Source organism: Lolium perenne, chromosome 2 (assembly GCF_019359855.2).
Source record: "Lolium perenne isolate Kyuss_39 chromosome 2, Kyuss_2.0, whole genome shotgun sequence".
NCBI classification, from domain to species: domain Eukaryota; kingdom Viridiplantae; phylum Streptophyta; class Magnoliopsida; order Poales; family Poaceae; genus Lolium; species Lolium perenne.
The window spans coordinates 251,673,748-251,680,181 of NC_067245.2; positions in this window are offsets into that span (position 1 = coordinate 251,673,748).

A 6,434-nucleotide genomic window follows, 5' to 3' on the forward strand; every position below is an offset into this window, starting at 1 on the left:
TTTTTCCAGAAGACTCACGGAGCCAGAAGGGCAAGCCTGGGGGAGGCCCAGGGCCCCCAGACAGTAGGCCGGCGCGGCCCAGGAGGGGGGCGCGCCGCCCTGTCGTCTGGCCCCCTCGGCTGGCCTCCGACGCCCTCCTCTGGACTATTTAAGGTGTTTCGATCTAAAAATCGCGACCACGAAGTCGAAGTCGCCAGAAACCCTCCAGAACGCCGCCACATCGCGAAACTCCGTCTCGGAAGCCAGAAGTCTCCGTTCTGGCACTCCGCCGGGACGGGGAATTGGAGGAGATCATCGCCATCATCACCACCGACGCTTCTCCATCGACCAGCCATGTTTCCCCCATCCATGTGTGAGTAATTCCCCCGCTGTAGGCCGAAGGGGATGGTAGGGATTGGATGAGATTGGTCATGTAATAGCATAAGATTGTTAGGGCATAGTGCCTAGTGTCCGTAATTGGTACTTTGATGATATTGTTGCAACTTGTTATGCTTAATGCTTGTCACTAGGGCCCGAGTGCCATGATCTCAGATCTGAACATGTTATTGTTTCATTATGATATTCATTATTTTATGATCTTACCTGCAAGTTGTATACACATGTCGATGTCCGAAACCAATGGCCCCAAAGTGACAAGAATCGGGACAACCGGAGGGGATGGTAGTGATGTGAGGATCACATGTGTTCACGGAGTGTTAATGCTTTGCTCCGGTACTCTATTAAAAGGAGTAGCTTAATATCCAGTAGATTCCCTTGAGGCCCGGGTGCCACCGGCTGGTAGGACAAAAGATGTTGTGCAAGTTTCTCATTGCGAGCACGTACGACTATATATGGAACACATGCCTATTGATTGCTTTGTACTTGGACACCGTTTTATTATTATCTGCAAATGCCCTGCTATGATTGTTACATGAGTTTCTCTCATCCATGCAACGCCCGTTATCCGTCCCCGTGCCTACAGTATTTTAATCCTGCTGTTTACTATAATCACTACTGCTGTCTCTGTTACTCTGCTGCTGTTATTTCACTACTGCTACTGCTATAAAACTGTTACTACTGATAAACTCTTGCGAGCAAGTCTGTTTCCAGGTGCAGCTGAATTGACAACTCCGCTGTTAAGGCTTTCAAGTATTCTTTGTCTCCCCTTGTGTCGAATCAATAAATTGGGATTTACTTCCCGCGAAGACTGCTGCGATCCCCTATACTTGTGGGTTATCAAGACTGTTTTCTGGCGCCGTTGCCGGGGAGCATAGCTTTATTTGGAAGTTCACTTGGATTGATATTGTTCGCTGCAAATTCTCCATCATGGGTAAAACTCGCGATCCTAAAGTCGCCATATTACCATCCACTACAAGAAAAGGTACAACTCTGAGTACCTCTGCTACACTTGATTCACCATCTATGATAAGTCAACTGGTTTCACCGCCGCAAGCTTCACTTGCTGGTACTTCTGCTGAATCTGAAAATTCTCATAATATTGATAATGTTTCTGCTGTGCTTGATGATAGTAGTTCATTGGGATCCTTTCTAGATGCTACAATTGCTAGGTCTAGACAAATTGAAAATGCTAAAACTCCTAATGAAAATGCTACTACACCTGTTAATTCACCTGAACTTGATTATTCTAGTGATGATCCTGATGAAGATTATGTGGAGCTTAACGATGATTTTATTAATAGATGCAATGCTACTGCTGATGCAAGAAAAATTAAAAAGTTTCTTACACAATATACCGTTAGACATAAGTTATCTCCTGATCCTAAATTTGCCACATCTCCTATATGCATTAAGGATAAAGATTATGATTTTTCTCTTGATCTATCTCATATAGCTATTGTAGAGAAAGCACCCTTTTGTGGTACTGAAAAAGAAAGTGGTGTAGAACACATGATTGAACTTTCTTCTATGAGTAGCTTGTTTTCTGATGATGTCAAGATGCGTACTTACTTTGTCGCTAAAATTTTTCCTTTCTCATTAAAGGATGATGCTAAAACTTGGTATAATAATTTGCCTCCTGGTTCTATTAAAAGTCCAACTGAGCTGCGTGATATTTTCTTTCGAAAGTACTTTCCTGCTAGTGCTCAACATATTGCTTTACAGAAAATTTATATGTTTGACCAGGGAGATGAAGAGAAATTGCCTGAGGCGTGGGCAAGATTTTGTTCTCTTATCAGAACTCGACCTGGACATGATTTAGAAAAGAATGATTTACTTGATATATTTTATAGTGGACTAACCATTGAATCAAGAGCATATTTGGATAGTTGTGCTGGTTGTGTTTTCAGGAAAAGAACTCCAGACGAAGCTGAAGAATTATTGGCTAAAATAAGCCGAAATCATGATGATTGGAATACACCTGAACCAACTCCAACGCCAATATTGAAGAAGAGGGGTTTAATTGAATTGAATGATGAAGATATGAGGGAAGCCAAAAAGTCTCTCAAGGAGAAAGGTATTAAATCCGAAGATGTGAAGAATCTACCTCCCATAGAGGATATATGTGAGATAATTCCCCCTTCATCCATGATTGAGGTAAACTCCCTTCAACGTTTACTAGGGAAGATATTCCGTATTCAAAACCTCCTGCTCAATGCTTAGATGAGTTTGATAATTATATTGTTAAGCAAGAAAATTTTAATATGAGAGTAGAGAGTCATCTAATGGAAAATTCTCAAGCTATTAGCAATTTGCATGATATTGTGGAGAGAACCTCCAATGATGTTAAGATGCTTGTTAAACATTTTCAAATGGTTCAAACTCAAATTGATCAACTCACTAAAGTGCAGAGTGACTTGCTAAAAAATAATTCTAAAGAGAAACATGCTTATGAAGTAACAACTAGAGGTGGTGTCTCTACCCAGGATCCTCTATATCCTGAAGGGCATCCCAAAAGAATTGAACAAGATTCTCAACAAATTGAACCTAGTGCTCCTTCTAAGAAGAAAAAGAAGAAGAAATATAAAAATGTTGTAGAATCCTCTGAACCTGTTAATGATCCTAATAGTATTTCTATTTCTGATGCTGAAACTGAAAGTGGTAATGAACTTGATAATGATAAGAATGATGCTTCTGATGAAGAAGAGGTTGAAGATGAACCTGACAAGCATAATAAAAATAAAAAGTATACTAAAGAAGATTTTATTGCTAAGAAACATGGTAATGAAAGAGAACCTTGGGTGCAAAAGCAAATGCCTTTTCCTGCTAAGAAACTAAAATCAAATGAAGAAGAACACTATAATAAATTTTGTGATTGGATGAAACCTTTATTCTTGCAAATCCCTTTGACTGATGCTATTAAATTGCCTCCTTATTCAAAGTATATGAAAGATATTGTTACTAACAAAAGGAAAATCCCCAATGAGGAAATTTCTACTATGCTTGCTAATTACTCTTTCAATGGCAAAGTGCCAAAGAAGTTGGGCGACCCAGGTATACCTACTATTCCTTGTTCTATTAAGAATAATTATGTTAAAACTGCTCTATGTGACTTGGGAGCCGGTGTTAGTGTTATGCCTTTTTCTCTTTACAAGAGACTTTATTTAGATAAGTTGATACCTACTGATATATTTTTGCAAATGGCTGATAAATCTACTGCTATTCCTGTTGGTATATGTGAGGATGTTCCTGTTCAAATTACTAATAACTGCTTGATATTAACTGATTTTGTTGTGTTGGAAATGCCTGAAGATGATAATATGTCTATTATTCTTGGGAGACCTTTTCTTAACACTGCAGGGGCTGTTATTGATTGCAATAAAGGAAAGGATACTTTCAATGTTGATGAAAAGGAGCATACCGTCTATTTCCCCAAGAGGATTGATAAAGTATGTGGAGTCAATACTATTTCTAATGTGAGAACTATCAAAATTGGAACTATCGATTGTCCTATATATGAGCCTAAAGAAGGCTATCAAAATCTTATGATTGGATCCATATCGATACAATTCAAGGTAACATGATTGATTTGAGGTTTATTTCTTCATATGCTATGTAAAATTTATTTGGTGGCAAGACTTGATCAACCTTGTTAACAAATACCTTTTATATGCATATAGGAGGTAAACAACATCTCTTTCTTCCTCCACTTGCTTTACTTGCTGTAGCACTTTTGATTCGCAAAGTTCCTTAGTTAATTAGAGATTTCAAAATTTTTCCTGTCCAGTAATAATAAACTTAATACCCAGAAATGTGCATTTTTCAAAGTTTTAAAAAATTCACAAAAATTATACCGTTGGTCCTATTTTTCGAAAATGCACCTGGGAGCACCTGGGGATGACCAGTGGGGCACCCCAGGGTGGCACCCCATAGGCTGGCGCGGCCAGCAAGGGGGGCGCGCCACCCTGGTGTGTGGGCCCCCCTTTACCCCACTTCAGCATCTCTTCCTCCCAGACTCTTCTCTCTCCCGAAAAAATCGACACCAGCTTTCTCTCACTCGCGTTTTTGCTCAAGAGCACAGGATTTTTCGATCTCTTTGCTCAGCCCAGATTTCTGTCTGAAATTTGGCACATTTGCTCTCCGGTATGTGAATCCTCCGATTATCCAAGTAGAATTTTGTTTGGTTGAGTATATCTTGAATATTTTGCTGCTGTAGGTAACATGTTTAGTGAGCTTGCATGCTTGTTCTAAGATGAATAAACTAGTTTTGATGCATGATTAGTACTCTAGCAAGTTCCTATAGTAGTTTCCCTCAATTATATGTCACCAAATCAAGTTTTATATCATTTGTTGAAAAATTTCAGAGAAGGAGGATGGATAATCTCAACTTTGGAGAAGTGTTTGAGAGAGAGGCGACGAGCACCGGAAGGCCCTCTAGGACCGCCACCCGATTTAGGCAATCCTATAACAAGGATGTCATCGCACCAAGCTTCAAACCCGAAGAAGACAATGAGGCTCCTAACGCTACATCTTTCCCATGTTATGACTTCTTGCGTAATGCAGGGTTGCTGGATGATTTCTTTACCCTCGTTAACAAGGCAGGCTTAGCCGCCTACGTGGGAGATGAAAGGGAGCAATACTACATGCTCACCAAAATCTTTGTTGAGAGCTTCAAGTTCCACAACAAGCACTATGGCCCGACAGTTGCATTCAAGATTTATGGTAAACCTATTACTATGACATTGAAAGAATTTTGTATTGCATTGGATATTGCCCCTGTAGGTACATCAAGGAAGATTGATGACAACCCCCGGGACCTGTTGGAGCTCTATCGAGGGATCACCGATGATGATTGTCGCACCATTCAGCGTGGCAAGATAAGGAACATCCAACTCCCCGCCATTAAGTATTTTGCCTATTACATTGCTACTAGCGTTCTTGGTAGGGAGAACACTAGCAATATTTCTAGCTATCATCTTGCTTTCTTGATTGCTGCACTTACTGGACAGACACCTTATCATCTTGGTTCTCTTATTGCTCGCCGCCTGTCCAACAGGGGACCTATTTTTGGAGGAATTATTGCATCACGCATCTTAGCACATTTAGAACTTCCTCTTGACTCTAATGATGTGCCATTAACCCCCATGAGGCTTGATATTGCTGCTATGAAGCGCCATCAATTTGTCACCACTGATTCCACTTTAGATAACTTGGTCTATAGAATGTTGTTTGCTGACGGGGATGAGAAGGAAATTCCTCTTCCCCAGCCAGATTTGTTCAGTATTGACAGGGAACCATGGTCGCGCACTAAGGAGGAGGTGGAGGAGAAAATGAAGATACAAGGCTTCCACCAGCAGCATGACTCCGAGGACGCCGAGCCCTCCTACGACTACACCGTCACGTATCCGGGTGCTTCTTCTAGCACATACCCAGAATATGATCCATCTTCGTACTACGGAGGTGCTACCTCATGGCCTCGATGGGATTGAACTCCACTTAGGCCAAAAGCCTAAGCTTGGGGGGAGGTATACCGGCATCACTCATTCTTTGCATATTATGGTTGCTGGATACTAGTAGATACTTGTTTAGTTTGTTTGAGTGGTTTTCTAATGAGAGGAAGATGATATTTGGGGAAGTGCTGCCTGAAAACAGATTCTGGATTGTTACCAAAAAAATTCTCAAAAATATACAGAACGATATTTTGCGAAGCCAATTTTTGTGCATGTTCCCCAGGTTGTTATCTAACTTTCATTAGTTGAACACTTTTCGATTTGAGCAGTGAAAGAATTTCTTAAAAATCGAGTACTGTACTGCTGTCAAGTTTGACGAATTTCTGCTGCTTTGTGTTTATGTGACTTTTCTAGTTTCCATTTTCTTGTTTTTGCTTTGTTTCCTTCCCAAAACACAAAAAGACCAAAAATATTTCTGTTGTTTCTCTTCATCATTTGTTTGCTTTGGTTTCTTGCATTTGTTTCGCTTTATTTGCTATTGCTAGTTTACTATAAGAAAACCCAAAAAGATTTTGATTTGTTTGCTTGTTTCCTTTTGTTCTTGTTTCC